The sequence below is a fragment of the Triturus cristatus genome, chromosome 9, assembly GCF_964204655.1.
Source record: "Triturus cristatus chromosome 9, aTriCri1.1, whole genome shotgun sequence".
Taxonomy (NCBI): domain Eukaryota; kingdom Metazoa; phylum Chordata; class Amphibia; order Caudata; family Salamandridae; genus Triturus; species Triturus cristatus.
This window is the reverse complement of record NC_140592.1, coordinates 1,045,113,265-1,045,132,649: the sequence shown is the minus strand read 5'-3', so window position 1 is coordinate 1,045,132,649 and position 19,385 is coordinate 1,045,113,265. Positions and strand designations below refer to the sequence as shown.

Sequence of the window (19,385 nt, the reverse complement as noted above, 5' to 3'; positions counted from 1 at the left end):
TACAGTGCTAAAATTTGTCTTAACCCTTACGCACAAGCACCTTACTTATTAATCTGTTATTCCTGCTAGGATTGGGAAAAATTGGAAAACATTTTTATCACACTTTTATCAATTATTATGAAGAGGTACTAACTGTGTTATTATATTTGTTTTTATCTTATATTTGTAGCTGCTATATTGATTGTCTAATTGTCATTACTGTATTGTTTTTAACTATGTTTGTATTACCACCTCATGGGCCTAACCAGCTATTTTGACGAACTGATTGTTTACATACGCCCAAAATGCTACACGCTTGTATCTTCTTTTATGAAACCACTGTATTTGTTTTAACTTATAGCCTTTATGAAATTTTCTGTTGAATAAAGCTTAAACAAACAAATATAAATATTGTAATTAAAAATGAACACAAGAATTCTCAGTTGAACTAATTTAAACATTAACATCTAGCTCATGCTGATGGGCTGTGCCATCGCCTGTTTGCATTAAATAACCATGCGATTCAAACTCCCCGTCGTGTAACACGTTTTCGATAGGGCGGGGTCTTGCCCAATGGGTGCTCAGCGCGCTGCCAGCACTGCATATAAATACCAAACTCTCAACATTGTTTTCAGATTCTTGACTGACCGTCCATTCTGGTAAGAGATGAGTTTTTGGAAAAGGAAACTCTGTGATGTAGGTGCATGTTTGAACGAAGCACGCTGCTTGTTTCAATGTCTTGATGCAATTGCATTTATATACGTATATACATAATTTGTGTCGATAATACTTGTCAGAATGTTTTGGATTTGTTTATCTGTACAAACTGAATTTTTGAGTTGTTGTTTTTAAGCTATTACATTGTGTGTAAACTAAAAGAAAATGTATGTCCCTAGAGAAACTAGTCAATGCTATTTGTTTCATTAAAAGAAATTTCGTAGGGACGGAAGGAAAAAGGAGAATGCAACTGCTGTCACAACACTCTGATGTGAGCTTAACCCTTTCATGTCCTCTTTCGGAGGTAATATTTTTATTGTCATTTTTTGACTTAAATAGATTTGAAAACAGATCCGGTCACCTTGCTGCCACAGTAGTTAAATATGGCAATACTGTTGTTCGTTTAATATTTTCACATCATTAAAAGAACCTGGAGAACTCGGTCCACACTCCCCCTTCCCTTTAAGCTGAGCGTATCTTGTCATCTATCAATCCTAGGCCGTGTCATCTCCTCTGACATGCTCCACCACTACAGCCCTTTGCCAAATATAAAGTCTTGGTCCCATAATTAGAGAAATTCTCTTTTCTTGATCTCCACCTCATTTGCCAAATTCTCCATACTCAGAGGAGAGCTCCTATCCTTTGTAGCATGAAGGACATTATCTTCTTACCTTTGGCCCCATGTAGTGGGCAGATGGTTTCAGAGAGGGCTCCTATTAATATCACAGATGCACACCTGTCGTATAGATCCTAGTAAAAGTAGTTAGGTGCTTGTACACACATAAAGCAAAACAAGATGTGAGATATAGTGACTACCCAGGTTCACAGAATTTTATTAAGATGATTTTCTGGAATATGAATTCTGGTTTCCTGATTTTTGAGCTGATAATTCAGCAACGTAACTGAATTTCCTCTGCATGTTCATACAAATGTCAATAAGTACCGTTAGGTAACTCATGTTATGTTATTACAAACTAATAGATCGTCTCAGTGCAAAGATCAAGTTCCCTGTTCCTTATTTTAGTTTCCTTAATGTACTTTCGTTCCTTCACAGACCTTTGTTTCTTCTTTGGGGACACAGGACTACACCCTCCCAAGCCATGGACCAATGTAATTGACTGCAGCTCTTATTTTCAGCTTTTGATCACGATCTCACGCTGTTAATTCTTTGAGGCCTTTAATAGTTTATTGTCAATTTAAATAAACCACATTAGTTCTAATTAGGTACACACCATAATAAAACAATATAAAATAGATACATTAAAAAATATAAGAAAATGTTAAAAAATATTCACAACCTAATTTAACAAACATTATATTATCAGAAACCAGCAATATTCTGACTAGATCTAATTAATCTGCAGTACACTCATAGGAACAGGGTACTAGTGCGGGGTTAGGTGGAAGTGTGCTTACGCAGTATCAACATGAATGTTCAATTACACTAGCGAGCCTTCAGCCTATGTGCACTTCAGTGCACTAGCCTGATTTTATGCTGTTCTCAAGAGTTAACTTGACTTTAATTCTATTCTTACACTGTTGCACGTTAACAGTCTGATCACAAAAAATGGCGGAACAATCAAAGACTTCAACCAACATGGGCCATGCAGATCGAAGGATAAGTGATCATCGATCTTCGAACCACACTGCAAAAGGCAGTTCAGTCCAACAGCACAACATGCCACCTGCTTAAACAATATGACATATAGGAAAGGATCAACATTTTATTGGAACAATTTCCCTTAGACAGTTAAAAAATCATGTTGCAAATGTGTAAACTAAATAACTGGGCTGCAAAGGTGCATTCTTGCCAATGCCCCATCACATTGCATCTGTGAACTCATTGTATTAAGTAGTATTTGATTCTGGCTTCTTAATGTGATGTAATTTACTCGGTATCACCAGCAATTATATTTAAACCCCAAATTCAATCAATTTCCACCAATTTCATATCACGAATGTCAGTGTCAAAGTTGATGAAATAGTCCACAAATTGAAAGGAAAGGAGATTGGCACCACTGGTGAGACTCTTTCTGGCCAGTAGGTTTAGGTGCCCAATGAATTATGGACATACCCTCGGGAAAGCTTACCTGATTCAATGACAAGCATCAGCCTCTGAGCTCCATTCCATAAATGCCTATGGAGTATTCTCTCCGGGGACTCATTAGGACTAAGATACAGTAATTGCGGGTACCTCTCTAATAAACTACTCATGACTGTAAAATGTCTGATTATAGCACACTGCCTGAAGGGACCAGAGACAGCACACAGAGGGCAACTCCTTTGTTATGTCACAGCACTCTCAGCTATACAACCAGCAGTAAACAGACAGGGGAATAGTGTCCCAATGCAATGCCATCTTCATCAGCTTTCCATACACACAGGCAGTCTGTTTCATGAAGCATATATATCACAATTAATCTAGTACAGCACAGGAAGTAAATAGATGTTAACAAGAAGTCCCTTTTCTCCTAGTTTGAGCTCTAAGAAAAAAATGTATTAGCATTTTACTTTTTCTAAAAGTGCAAAAACTAGCAATTTATTTGAAAGACATATTTGAACTTTTCAACCACTTGTTCATAAGTTTGATAGAATAAAAAGTGTTTTATACTTTACATGGCAGTGGACAGTGAATATATTATATCAAATAGGGCACCCCGAAAAGTTGTTATTGAGATAAAACTTCACAATGTGTTTAAAATCCATTGAGAAAGATGGAAGGAGATGATTGCTTTGTTGCCCAAAAAGAAACTCAAACTTCTTAAAAGACATGGTAGCAAGCCAGCTTATCAAAAGTTGGTTAATTTAATAAAATTTCAAATGTTTCTGGCACATAAAATGGAATAAGGATCTCAAATATGTATTTATTAATTAAAGAATGTTTCTATAGCTCAACCACCACCCTACTAGACTCTCTTGCAATTATATTTTTAAATTTCATAAAGCTATCTAATTATGAAAAGGTGTATATCAGCAGTGCAGAGTCAGAATTAAAGAATCAACACATATGATACATTACATAAAATTAAATTAACATAAATATTCTCATTGACATCGTTGGTAGATAGCCCACAAATATAGATCCGCCTTTTTGTGAGAAGTTATTGGTCTAAACAAATGTTTCTCCCAGACTCACGCCAAGCATTATTCATGGTGTACATTTTAACATGTGTTAAAATCTGATGCACAATTGTTGAAATGTTCTTACAACTATTAGTTTACCTATTGAAAAGCTTCAAACCCTGACCCCCAACTGCTCACTTCTTGTTGCTGAGTATTCTGTTAAAGAACGGGGACAGAAGAAATCTCTATTCAAAGTGACACACTTATGTGGTGAGGAGATGTTCCATGCTTATGTCCTTCTTTCTTGAGCCAGTTACCTGCCCACCTTTTCCCACCTCCTGCTTTGGTCTTCATGTTGTCTTGATTTATTTCTTAATAGTTAAAAAATAAACAAAAAGCATCAAAAACGTTCTAACATGAAAAAAGACATGTAAATGACCTGATTATAAAATCTAGTTCAGTAAAAAGTCACATTTATTAATGGAAAAGCAGAAAATATAGGGAAAATGCAATCCTGATTCACAATGCTTTGGTTGCCACAGCTTTGCATATGGAGATGTCACTTATAAATGAGGATCTTCTGCCACTTCTGGAAATGTTTCTGCATTCTTTGATGTCTAGGGGACGAGGTGTGTGTTTTTGTGTCCCTAGAGGAAAGTCAGGCAAGATCGGGATACAAATGATGCCAACATTCGCAAAGTCATAGCTTTGTTGGTATTCACAAACATTTCCATTATCTATACACGACTACCCATATGTCTATATGTATAAAGAAGTGTGCAAACATACAGAGAATCTTAAACCCCCATATTTCATGGCAGTGTAAGTCAAAGGATGTATTTCTATATAAAATATTTCACTGGTGTAAAAAAATTATATATATTTGACAAATTTTATTTAGGTTCGTTCTCCACGTGTTGATGAATACCTAGTCCCAAAGTATATTTCCTGTCTTTGATAAAAACAAATATTTCCTTTATTCTTTAATTAAAATAAATAGCTCAATAGAAACACTTCAGTATCATCATCCAGAAGTTGTACCACTGTCTATTGGCAGAAAAAACAATCATTTCGTATACAAGTTTCAAAAATATACTTTTTGTTATAAACCCAACATCAGTTCAAATATTAATTCAATCTGACATTGTTTTTTTTAATTTACAGCACAAAAGCAGAAGCAGGTAAGACGTTGTATAGCATACTTTCTAAGATGGGGCAAATTTGGTTGCAGAATTAATTTAATGAAAATTCAAAAAGATTCAAAGGATGCCATTTTTCCTTCTTCATACAATGTGTAATATAATGCAGAAGAGTATATTTTGACATCACTTTCGACTGCAGACTTACACCTAAATATATATTTGAATGTCTCCACTCCCTGAGATCAGAGAGTGTGCGTTCCTACTACTTAAAATGTCGATGTATATATTGAGCTCTCTGCCAGTGGGGCGGAGATCTCTTTGATAAAATGAAGGGGAAAATTATTGAAGGCTATTAATTAAAAAAGATTAAAACATCTTTTAATGTAAACTACAAACATAATATAATTAAAAATAATAATGTATAACTAAATAAAATATAATGCTGCAGCATATTAGCTCGACCAAACTCATTTTAATCAAATAATTTAAATATATCGATATATATTCATTTTGTAACTATTATTTTTCACCAAAATAAAAACTCCTACCCTAAACAGGCTTTAAGTTTTTTTTATATGTAAGATATTGAATAACAATGTTTTTTAATAAGGTAATGAAAAAATAATAGAACATTGCATTATCCATTTTGCATATTTTTAGCACTAAATTATTTATTTATAAAACAATGTAAATAATTTAATTAGTTTAACATTATTTCCAATGGGTTGCTATTTGTAAGTCCCTGCCTCCATAGGTTTCTATGGAATGTGTTACAGCACCAGTGATTGGTGATTTGAGGTACTAGACTTACCCCAAGGTTGGGTTGAAATATATATAAACAAATCTGCTTTCTGGTCTTTTGTGGTTTAGCACGTTTAAAAGTGAAATTTATGAATGGTAATGGTCTTACTCTTTTGTGAGTTTGTGTTTGTATTAGCATGTATCTGCCTAAATCACTCTTTACATTTTGCTAAAAACCCTCCTATTGAGGAGCAGATATTTCCATCCACTTCCCATGTTCAGAGATTTCTGCCACATTGACAGGGACCACCGCATAGAAAAGATCAGAGAGCTAAACGTGCAGGTCTTCACCTGTATGTAATTTAATAGGATTTTGTAGTGTGTGAGTAGTACCACTGTAGTACTATCAAACATACTACAAAATGTAGTTTGTGAACAGGCGTCAGTATCTGTAATGACTTGGAAGATGGTGGTCACCATAAATGGGAGTCCAGAAGATCAGTGACCACAGCAGATTTTTACAATGTCCCCCAAAATCCCATTCATTTAGTTGAAAGGCTATCAAAGCAGATTTTGGAGGGACTTCTGAGAACCTTTCAACTATTAGGCCTTTGTTTTTCATTTGTGTCATTTATTTTGCTTAGCAGACATGTCCCTTGAGCCACACCATTCTTACAGGTTCAGACTTCATATATCTATAGTGATAAAAATTTCAGTTGGTGCTCTCTTCACTGCTAAATAGTTAATTCATTTCATAATATGCCACCATCAAATAACTTCCTTGTGAAGCAGTTTAAGCAGAATTATCAATTCATCCTTTACAATTGCATCACTAGATATATCCATTAATCCCTTAGTATCTGTTACTATAGGTGTACTCAGAAATGTTTCTGCAAATGTTTTCCAAACTGTTTACCACAGTGCTTATTAGTAAATATAATTAAGCAGAATACATGCAATGGTTGATACTGCCAAGGCTATCAGAGCCAAAACCATCAAAACGTTCTACATAACATGTGTGCTAGGTGTTAAAATATAAATGTAAATTAATTTTTATTCAATTTGCCGTTTACCAATTGTATTGTTCAGTCAGAGCCAAAACCCAGAAAACGAATACAAAATTAATATATTCAGTTTAAAATGGCTGTAACCTAATACAAACACCAGTGGAGTTTCCCCTCTTTTACAATTGGGAATTTGTTAATTCTGCTGACTCTCTATGGCAATGACACGCTATCTTTAAGCATCAATTAGAGATTTGTGTGACTTGGGATGGGGTACATGATATATAAAGCAGTTCACGGACAAGTATTCAGTGCCCTTTAAACCTCTCACAGAGCTATCCACAATGTCATGCAAAGTCAGATTGAGTTGCGTTGCTGAGCTTGTGAATACGTTTATTTCAAATGTATTGTGTAGAAAAAAATATTTCATTTACAATAATAAAAACATAGAGATAAAATTCAAGATGACCTTAACAACAATAAAAGTTTTAATAAATAAATAATGACCAACAATCCAGTCAATTAACATTAAAAGTTACACATAAATAGTAAGCACATGATTCCACATATAGATTATTCTATTATAGCATGCTTTTAATTGTAGATGAAATAACTAAAGTAAAAAAATGTGGACAATTTCCCAATAAATTGATTGTTTTTAATTGTCTGTTGAGCATGTTGGTTCCATGTCCCCTCAAACTGCCATATCGGTATATATAATAAACAAAAATCTTAGGCATTTTCTTTTCTTTTGAAGACGAGAAGACAAGAAATATTCCTATTTAAATTTCAAATATGTTTTGAAATATTAATCTACATTTTATATGATTGCAAAATGTCGAAGTCCTCCTGTCTGCTATTACTCATGAGCGTTTTCAATCAAGGCCTTGCACTGTGACCAAGGAATCTTTGTGAGATCTGTTAGAGTAGGACGGTTATTGTCTGCAATGATCTTGTCGCAGCCACAATGCTTAATCTGATTTTAGAACCGATAGGTTATCTGACTTGCAATACTATTTGTTGTTTTAGTGGGTTATCTACAGTGGCAAAAAAATTCACAGACACAATTTAGAATAGCCCTTGCATGATTTTGGTCTTCCCCACGTTCACATTTAGACCATCATCTAGGCTGTCATTTTGTAGATGTAATAGCTTAGATTGGAGCCCTGCAGGAGTTAAAAAAACAACTGACAGTATCATCTGCATGTGGCAAATAGGTGAGAGACATATGTCCAGGTTACGGAGAAAGACCATTTGTATTATCAAGATGTTGGTTTATATCTGATATAAATAAGGAAAAAAGTATTTTAACCAATTGTACGTTATCATTTTCTGAGTGAGGGACCTCCCAATGGGCTGCCTTTTAATCCAGGTTCCCTCGTGTAGGGATATGAAAAAGTGTAATAATGAATAATTTGTACTAATTTATTCCATACATTCCTGTGGTTAACACCTCTGTATAACCTATGTTGCATGGTTGCATACAACTTGACTTTTTTTTTTATGTACTATCCACCAATTAAGTAATTGCAACAAAATTGTCTGGTGTACAGCAGCTAGGCCAGAATCCGAATTTATTTAGAGGGAGTAAGTTCTGATTTTCAGTCGAGGCATGCAGATTGTTCATTAGAAATCTATAATAAAGCTTTCCCTCCACATTGAGGAGGGCAATGAGATGATAGTTTTTGGGATCATCAGATCGCCCTTCTTTGTATAGTATATGTATTAATGCACCTTTGCATGAGTGAGGAACATGGCTGATTCCAGAATTGTTTAAGAATACATTTAGGAGCAATGTCCTCCAAAGATCTGTATTTGATTTTAAGACCGATTGGAATACCATTATAGCCTGCCACTGTAGGAGCTCAAGCGTTTCTACTCAAATAAGATTGTTTTTTTATAGGAAAAACAAGTGGATTATTTGCATAAAGACTGTTAGGATATGTTTTCACTTCTCATTTGATATGTAATAATCAGTTGCATTTTTGTAGGTTGTCCAACTATTGACCATAATAGCTTCCCATTGTGTGCGTTCAAAACACACTATAGATGCATCCAGGTGGTTTCTTAAGCATTTATTTGTATTTCTCTTATTTTCCTTGTACAGCATTTTTTGTTATCCATAATTTCTATTGCCTGAACTGGACTTCGCAGGGTTTTTAAGAGAGCACTTAATTGTCTACAGTATTTCCTTATGAATATTTGGAGTTAGAATAACAGTAAACCTATCTTTGACCGTTAAGGCAATAGACAAATATCTGAGGTTTACATTAAACACACAATTTCTAAAATGTTAATATTATATTCGATTTTTCCTAAAAACACAAGCCAAGCGAGCACTTGTCTTGCGACTTGTGAAATTTTATGCCCTTTTCCAAGGCAAGAACCGTGGGTTTAGGGCATTAGAAAAATATTTTAAGAATCTCATTATCAGGTTTGATATGTGGCACGGTAACTGTACTTCATGATAAAGCATGATTACAATGCCGTTTATCAAACCTGGAACCTACCTTTCAAAAATATTAAATTAATAGTTGCCTGTACAATCATAATCTGCGGTCAACCCTTTTCTAATTAGGAGACAGAAGTCTCTATAAAGCTAATAAGATCATTAAACAATTTTACCATATAAATCAATCAATCATTCGGATTTGTAGAATGCGGCTGCATCACCCGTGTGGGTCTCGATGCAGTGGGAGAATGAGCTGCCTGTTCTCCCATTGTTTGAACATCCAGTCTTGAGGTCGTTTCTGACCTTACTCAGCTGAGGAAACTATCTACGTCCACCCTCCTCCCAGTACAATTATTTTATGGGCGCCTAGAGTACCATACATACAAAACGGGAGGTAAAGGATTCTATAGACCACCCACAGTTCTACCTCTCTGTGACCATAAGTGAAAATGGTGAAACTGTTGGGTGCACAAGTAGGCTCACCACTAGGATTCTACAACAGACTCCATCTGTAGGATAATATGGGGCTTTTGATAGCTCCCACCTCCAGCCTCTTTAGTCAAATACATATGTAGTGTAGTACAGTATCCTCAGAAACTGATTATTCTGTCTCACAGATTTCATTTTCACTGCCACCCACACCACATAACAAAGTGCTCAATAGGCTGAATGTAGCAAGATGGGATAGTGTATAGTACTGGATGCAGTAAAATGTTAACTACTAACATGAGATGCAGGAGTTTTCCTCAGTCACTGTTAACCTCATTGGGGTCTTTAACTGTGTATAAGTGGGGACTAAGAGAGAATGAAGCAGAGCAAATCTCCTTCCCTTTAAACAATTGTAAAGCAAGAAAGTAGTCTGGACGACTAAATAACTGCTCTGGATGAACCTTTTGAACAAAATAAATTACTGGTGAAGAAGCACCTCTATGATGAAGGAATCAGAAACTGACATTTTGACTAAAAGCCACACTTAGTATTATTAACATATTTCCCTACATCAGAACAATCAAGTTGTTGCGGCTAAATGCCCTGTGTCGAAGGCAGTGAAAACTAAGGTCACCACCTTTGCATATTTTGAAAGGGATTTCCTATTAGCATTATGTGGTTGATTCCCAAAATGCCACATCAGCCCATACTGTGTAGCCTTCAGTTGCCAATTCTCCATGAACATCAGCCTTTATTGCTCATCCTGACCAACCAGTATTTCCATTACTCCATCAGCAATCAGTGCTGCTACTCCAACAGCCAGTATTGATCACTCCCCAACAGTCAGTTTTGCTCAGCCAACATCAATCAGTATTTCGTTATCCATCATAGCCAATAAGTATCTTCCCTAAATAGCTAGTGCTTTAAAGCCATCATAGGATGACATTGCTACTCAGTCAGTGATGTCCATACTCAAAGATCTAGTATTGCTACATTGCATCAGCTAATATTGCCAGTCCGAAACAGCTGTCATTGCTCATGCAGTTTTTGCTAGTCTTGCTCATACACCATCTGGCAGTGTTGCCAATACTACATCTGCCAGTATTGCATTATCATTATTCCAGATAGTATTGATAGTCCCTCTATCAGCCAGTACTGCTCGTCTACCAGCCGACGACATTCCCAGCACTGCAGCCAGCATTGTTCATTCCCATGCACAGTCACCATCTGCAAGTATTGGCAATGCTTTGGCCAGTATTGTTCATCCCACATCATCCCGTATTGCTCACCCACCATCCGCGAGTATTGTTAATACTCCAACCAGTATTGCTGAAATGATTGTTCCCCAATCACCAGTAATGTTCTTCCCAAATCAGCCAGTATTGCTCAACCCACATAAATGACCTCCAGGAAACTAAAATGACCTAAGAAAACACTAGTGCAGATCCTACAGAAGCCATCTTAACCGATATAAGCAAATTGGAGCACTTTATAAATTCCTAAAAATGTAACACAACATAACAGAAATTAAAACTCTATCTATTGTAATACATATGGTCTAAATTACAAAGTACACTTTAAACATGAAATCAGCAATTTTATGTGTAAAGCCATGTTTGTAATTCACAAACTGGCTTTATAGGCATACAAAAATGTATGTACACATACTTTCCCAAGTGAGTAAATCTTCTCCTAAGAATGAAATGTGGAAATACAGAGTGGGAAAGCCTTCAAAGACTGGGTGCATTCACAAATGTACTTCATTGTTGCAATTCACAAAGGTCAGTGATTTACAAGCGCAGTAGTAAATCCATTCCAGGATGGGAATAGGCAGTAACGGCTGATGTGTGGGTGCAGTGGTGGGCAGGTGTAGGGGGGGTTGATGGACAATGGGGAGGTGGGGGGAGGAAAGGAAAATGGACAATGAAGAAAACATTTTAAAAATAGGGAAAAAAGAACTTAATTACCTGCTGCCCACGCTCTTCTGCTCTGTGTCGTCGCTGCAGCACAGGCTCCCAGACTCCCCTGTGGCCAATCCTGATGCTACTCTCATGCTTGAAAGCAGTGTCAGGATTGGCCTGAGCAGCGTGAATTTGCACTTCCATGGAGACTGGTAGCCTGTCCTTTGTTGTCTCCAACCCGGCATCGCAGCTGGTTTGGAGACAGCTCTGTGTGCTTGATGGTATGGCCTGCCTGAGATGGCCAGCCAAACTATCAAGCGCATTGATCACAGTGCTCACCACTCCCTCTCGTTACTACCCTTGCGATGGCCCCAACCCCAAGAATCGCCCGCCCTTAGAATAATTTTTTTTTACGATAATACACCTGTTTGATTTTCGTTTAATTTTTACAAGTTTTAAGACTGGCAGGGGGGGCCAAGCTGCTCCATCATAGCTAAGAAGCCGCCACTGGGAAGAGGAAGAGGGGAATATGTCTGAAAATGGCAGGGGTGTAGCTAAAAGGGCTTCTCACAGGCGAAAGCAGCATCAGGATTGGCCTGAGCAGCATGAACTTGCACTCCCATTGAGACTGGTAGCATATGCTTTGTTGTCTCAAATATGGAATTGTAGCTGGTTTGGAGACAGCTCAGTGCGCTTGTTGGTTTGGCTCATTGATCACAGTGCACACCATTCCCTCTCGTTACTGCCATTGCGATGGCCCCAAACCCTAGACTCGCCCGCCCGCCCTTAAAATCTGAAAAATAAACGATAATAAACCTGTTTGATTTTCGTATTATTTTTCAAGTTTTGAGACTGGCAGGGGGAGGCCAAGCTGCTCTGTCATAGCGGAGAAGCCACCACTGGAAATAGGAAGAGGGGAATACGTATGAAAATGGCAGGGGTGTAGCTAAAAGGGCTTCTCACAGGCAAAAAATATTTTCCCAAAAGACAAAAACAAATGTGTGCAACTGTATATTGTACATATGACATGGATACAGAACTGCTTTCTCATGTTCATAAACAAGAAATCACAAATATCTTCTATCATTATTTACATGAATCTCAGTCTGTGAAGAAGTTGCATGTGTATTCCTAATAATCTTAGTGAAGTCCCAAAAAATCACGAGTTTCCACCAATTTTAATAATAAGATCCTCAACGGAGTAAACTTCTAATTTTGTGTTTTTTAAGAACTCTCACACATTGCACCTTTAGTAGTTTTAAGTAAAATTCATAATATTCTTCCAATGGAGATACATATACAGGAACCTCTATTACGGTTAGTTTCTAGATAAATTAAAATGAACAAATAGCAGAGAGAAGAGGCTACCAGTTACAGCTCCTTTCTATTATTTATTAAGTGTTGTTAGAGCTAATGGCCGGATATGACATGCCCCTTCTGCACCCTTGTGAGCAAAACCGGAGAAGAGCTGAGGACACAGCATTCATAGATGCTCTGCTGAGAACTATGTTGTCATATGTGACTTCTGAACTCATTGACAATGGCATCAATTGTGTCATCAATGGCAACATTTTTTGTGTTACAAAACGTGGAAAGTAGTTGCTCTACTAAAAACGACGTAACCTCATTATGGGAGTATTAAATGTTAAAATAACTTGAAAACAAAAAAGCTAAACTTTTCATGTAATTTAAGTGATATCATATGCTGCATGTAGATCTGTAAAAATGGTATTGTCTTATATGCTGTTCCCTTCCCAAATCCAGGGCCAGTGCTGCATTAAGGCAAATGGGGGCAGCTGCCTTACTGTGCCACTACAAGATGCCACATGAGAATACCAGTTTATACAAAGAGGCATCAACAATTGCCTTTTTGCTACAAGAAAGGGAGCCCAAAAATAGAAAAATATCATTTTGACTAAGGATCTGGGAATCTTTGCAGTGGAACTGCTGAAATGTACAGAAATTGGGGTGGTTCAAATGAGACAGATATCCTTGTTCTTCATAGGTTCAATATTGTGCATGTCATTGCAACACTGATCACCAGATAAGTGTGTTGATTGTGTGTATTGTGCATGTGTGATGTAGATTCTTCTGTTAGTCAAATAACTGTGCTTAACATGAAACGGATTTTAATTAATTTTAGTGAACCAAAAACTGACCATCTACCCATCTTGTTCTCTTTCTTATCTCACTAGGGAAAAGAAAGTGAAGGAACATGTGGAGTTCAAAATGACCAATATGGACAAAAGCAAGACCACGCACAAGACAAACCACGGGACAAAGGCTATGGCCAGCAGCAAGGACAAGGAATCAGTCCTGGCAAGGGAAATGACCAAGAAGCAGGCCAAGGCCATGGCCAGGAGTATGGGAAACAAGGACCTCAAGGGACATGCTTCGGAGTAGCACAGGGAAAAGGTGAAGCACAGGACCAAGGAAAAGGCCAGGGATATGGTCAGGGAAAAGACCAGCCAAAAGACCAGGGATATGGTCAGGGAAAAGATTTTGGAAAAGACCAGGGGAAAGACCAAGGAAAAGACCAAGGAAAAGGTCAGGGAAAAGACCAGGGATATGGCCAGCAATATGGTCAGGAAAAAGCTGAAGAAAAACAAGTAGGAGGTGGCAAAGCGCAAGACCAGTGGCAAGGCCATGGAGAAAAACTAGGAAAGGGCCAAGCAAGAGAAAGAGTCAAGAACATGGAAAACAAGGACAGGGTTATGAAGAGAGCCAAGGACAGGGATATGATGGGAAGTGCCAGGGTAAAGACAAGGAACAAAAGCAGGGAAAGTAACTCAGGCAGTTTGTATTAAGGGAACACGACATGGAATACTGCAAATAAAAGCCTTTGTCTTTTAAGGCACGTTGTACAGCATCTGCATTCAACAAACCTCTCTTCAATTAAAGAGCCTTAAAGCTACGTAATCAAGCTCCATATAGAAATTAGGATTTGACATTTTTAAAATGGATACAGTTGCAGTAAATACTTTAAAATAAATGTATGAATCAACTATCACTTGCTCAGTGCATTCCGTGCAAAAAATACATGTTCATTGATTTGCAAAACCACTCTTTCTACAATTATGTAGAACACTAGAGAAACAAATTGCATTGTCAGCTCCTGGAACAGATTGCACACCATTGAGATAGATTATTTTTCAGGATGGACTTCACTCCCTTTCAATAGTCCTGAGAACTAAGTCTCATCAAAATCACATCCACACTGATGATTTTTATCCACACAGTGGCTGCGTTTGATCTATTGGGACAGCAGTGCTTTGAACTTCAGTGAAATGTAGTTATACTGCTTCCTCTCTCCCATCACAGGATTTCGGCATATGCTTAAATGCGAAGGTCATGGTGGGCTTCTTTCTGTGTCTTTAGGTAACCCCCTCAATTTCCACACACAACTCTCTATTGCCTGTTGTAATATATTCAGGAGGAAGCTGGTGATAAGATTGGAAGAATGTAGTGGATACAAATAGCAGATATTAGGAAAGGAATGCCGAAATGCCAAGAAAAGATCAAAAAGGGGGAAAGTAGGGAGAGAGAAAGAGAGAATGGTGGAAGACATCCATCTGCCTAGTGTATTTCTCACTATGGTTCTTCGTTTTGTACCTCTATATTATTAGCATCTAGTGTGGACAGAGGCCCGCTAAACAACTGCCAAACATGCATTGTTTGCTATATCTGAGTGCCTTGCTCTTGAAATGCAGCCCCTGCTATTGTAAGATTAGTTTTACTGTTTAGATTGCCTGAAGTCCAGGAACTCCAAGAAGTTCAAGATCAGAAGAGGCAGCTGCCAGTTCAGATAATCACAGTTAACTAGAGTGCATGTGGAGCATAGTGCATCAGCTTTGGGGAGCCTCTTTCAACTATTCAAACTGGACTTGGACAGTCACCGTCACTATTAAAACATCTGCAGGAAATATATTTTGCACAAGATGCCTTCAAGATTTAAAAACTACTACTACTGCAAGAGGGCTGCTTACACATCTGAAAGCCTGCAGGACCATCTGCTTAGAGAGGTAGTCTGCAGCATATAGGATACCACCTTTCATCTAATTTCGATTGCTGTCTTTTTGAACACCTTTGGTGTTAGGGCCCCTGCTGCTTGTGAAATGATGATTTTTTTGCTACCTTTTACCAACCCATCTATTATTCTCAATTTTAAACAAATGTAAGACGGTGGACAAACGCTGTGCCACATTATGCTAGTGAACTGTGCTGGACATTCTGTCAAAGCAGTGGTATTTCAATTATGCACATTTCTTTGAGGGAGTTGAGAAGAGTGACACACTAGGTGACAATGGATCTGAAAGTCACAGAAAACACGACACAGTAATACACAAAATACAATCAACTGAAGAGATCTGCAACTAATATTGGAAATGTTGAGTAAATAAAATCAGGCACCATAGTAGCCAGTGGGTCAGGTGTCCAGACATCAAGTTGAGGCTCACGTGCACACTCATTCATTATCCCGGAAACATAATGAAATTTCTAATGGTGCAGATGTTTCAGAGTTGCTTCAGGACTGGTCTTAATCCACAGGGTTGCAGGTTTCTATGGCTTCTGGACAGCCTTTCACATGACATTGTCTACCATTTACCATTCAGGTTTCAATCAGCTGGGCCTACATCTGGTCTGCAAGATCTGTGAATGCTTCTCTCTAATATGGGCTGTCCAGCATCTCCCAAGCAGGACATAGCCAAGAATATAGGATCCTTCCCATCCTTAGCGGAAGAGAAAATGTAAATCCTGAATTAACACCTCTAATCAATTGGTGCTCCAAAGCTTCTTCTGTCATGACAGACATTGATGATTATGACAGAGGGTGGTATATAATTTACATTTATATAAAATGCTTTTAATTTCATCAGACAAAAGGTTACATAAAAAGTGAAGCATTGTGAGGTTTAATATACATTTGGAGAATTAATATTCATATCTTTGTTCAGCTGGCAAATTGGTTTCTACAGTGAACACCTGTTCACAAATGGCAGATAAATGGTCATTGAAGTCAGTCAGTCAGTCAGTCAGTCATAAATACTTTATTTGACTAAAAGAAGCCATAAAAGCCAGCATCAAATTCAGTACCATACATAACATAGTTAAAAGAGAAACATAAAAAGATACAGTTTAAAAGAAAAAAGAGAACATCTGAACTCAGTATTTACTACCAGTCCACAGAGTAGTTCAAATATAATTTGAAACAGCATGTGTAACCTCCTCGCTTCCAAAAGCTATGTAAATAGGCGAGGACCAAGTCATTAGACCTAATTGCTGACGCTAGTAATACTGGGTGGAGAAACTGCCTCCTCTGTGCAGCATATAGAGTGCAGAATAATATAACGTGCTTTGTGCTTTGAAATTAAAGACCAACACACGGGCAGAGAGATAATGATGGAAACCTGGTTTCCATCAGTGCCCTGCACATGCTATGCGCCTTGATGCCTTTGGGCTTAGTTTGCGCGTTATAAATTTTCATTCATTCATTGAGGTCACCAGAAAGTGTACAGTTTTAAGCTGGAATCTAGTCAGCAAGAATTTGTGGTTATTTGCAAATACAGTGCAGGATGCGCTTTGGCACATGACTGTTTTTTGTCAGTCCCCTACTGCCCCACCTCCTTTATTCACACAAGCGAGTGGCTTGGGTGTGCTTATAGAAGAGCTCTTTTATTCTACACACTGATCAGGGAGTTACGGCACCTGGGCTCACAAAAATTATGGAACGCCTAAAGCTGTCAGAACTTCTCTGATGTACTTAAGCCATGGTATAGCTAGGGCCTTATCCAGGCTATGCAGTTGGCCAAAACTGACCTACAGATGAGGGCTTCAGCGTTAATCCAGATCAGATTCTAAGCCTGAGTAACAAAGGGTCTTCTTTATAGCCAAGCCCAACTTCTTTACAGCAAACCAAGTTTGAAGTAGCTTGTGAAACTGCCAATAACCTTCTTGTTCTCAGCAAATTGGAGGCAGTTACTGTTGGCATAGTCCTAGACACCTGCACTAAAAGTAGCAAAGGGTACACACTTACCCCTAAAAATACAAAGCAGCTATTTGACAGGTTTAAGTACCAGATTTTTAGAAAATCCAAAAACAGCATCCACAGAACTTTGAAATTGTAAAACTCTGATGCTTCCTAAAAATGTCCAATTTAAATGAATGTCAATAGGCACACATAAGTAAGTAAAGTGGGGAACTTTTATGATCTCAGAGCCACTCATGCCAAACTTCCTAGTTTTAGCTGGTTTTTGGCCACATTTCATTTTAAACTAATTTGTTCTATTTGTCATAAGAACCCAATTAGAAATAAAACTGTTAAAAGCGTTTAACAGGATTTGAAGGGTATTGGCTGTTCTTGCTATGAGAACCGCACATCTGCGTAAAGTAGTACAGGGACTTGGCACAAATTGATTTTTAATAAGTCTTTTCCAGTACTGAAAAAAAGGTCCTCAAGACCGTTGATATATCAAAAAAAAAAGAAAAGGAGCTAAAACACAGCCTTGCCTTACCCCCATAACAGATGAAAATTCTTCTATCAGATCGTCTTCCTTGCTTTATTGGACTTTTACTACTATGTGTGCATGGAGCCTGCGGAGCAATATTATATTTGTAATGTCAACCCCAATTTGTGTCATAATATCCCACAGTTTAGATCAATCCACTGTGTCGAAGGCACAGGTTAAGTTCATAAAAGCATGGTGAACACATCCTTTCTAAGCCTTTGTATATTTTTGGACGATAAGTGATAAATTCAGTGTCTGATCCATTGTTCCAAGGCCTCTATGGAACCCAGATTAAACATCGAAAAGGCCACACGTTTCGACTGCCCATTTTTCTACTGTTGTTAAATTACTGCGCCTAGGATCTTCATTGAACTATCTAACAAAGAGATAAAACAATAGCGACGGAACTATCCCTTAGCTCTTCTTTCGAAAATAGGGATGATGATTGTCTCAATGAAGTCTTATAATAGAGATCCCATCTGTGTCCTGTTTAAGAGTAGAGCAAATTTTAAGAACTATGACTTGGTGCAAGACACATTTATGCATTATGCAGGAACACTTACAGTCAAAACTTTACTCCACCTTGAGACATGGTGGAGATTCTAGCTTGACAGGTCTGGTCACACTTCGTTTTCCTTGAACCACCTTTGGTATCTCCTGGAGCTTGTGAAGAAGATTCCTAAACATCCCAAAATGTAGGAGTTGTTATATTCAGTCTGAAGTTGACCATGACCCCCAACACAATAGCTTGCAGACTAGGCAAATTAAGGTGGCACAGTTGAAGTATTATTCTCTTCTTAATCTCCTGCAAACATTCACTAGAAATAATGTGCCCACTGTATGCTGCCACATTGCAGCAAATACACAATTTCTGCTTTTCTAGTTTAAACCAGTGACTACAGCATAGTCAATACCATCTTCAAAACATGCATTTGTGAATACCAGTGCTAAGTGAATACCAGGATGTCATTCTGAAAACAACAATACTCATTGTAGAATGAGTGGTGAATAACTCATTAAAAACAATGCTGCAAAAAACAATCTCAAAGATACAAAACTAAGTCCATTTAGAGTACGTTTTGAAAAAGTTTATTGTAGGCAAATCGCAAGTGGAATGTGATGAAGATGGTGGCCCTACCAAAAATACTCATGAGTGGCGAAGCATGCTAAAATGGCAGACGCAATCTCCTAGAGCTCTGCTTCCAGCCCAAATAATCCTGAATAATGCTGCATGGAAAGAGGCTACAGAGCAGTTGGTTGACCTGTGGGATGACTCACATTCAGGGGGGAGGGTTGCAGACCCAGTAAGGATGCCCTGGGTGGCAAGAGCCTCGCCGGTGTGCAGGAGCTGGCTATGGTGAGCCTGCTGGACTAAGCTTGGGCAGCTAACTGCAGTGCTTCTTGCCTGTTAGAAGAAACATGGTGAAAGGAACCCCAGATGGGCTCTTGGC

The 19,385-nt window shown here is 37.9% G+C and overlaps 1 pseudogene across 1 annotated transcript; it reads left to right on the top strand.

The window, feature by feature from the left end:
• Positions 1-1,753: 1,753 nt before the first annotated feature.
• Positions 1,754-14,270, top strand: LOC146799332 (uncharacterized; annotated as a pseudogene). Its single transcript, XR_014968886.1, has 3 exons — positions 1,754-1,806; positions 4,924-4,940; positions 13,624-14,270. The product of XR_014968886.1 is annotated as an uncharacterized LOC146799332 (transcript).
• Positions 14,271-19,385: the final 5,115 nt, after the last annotated feature.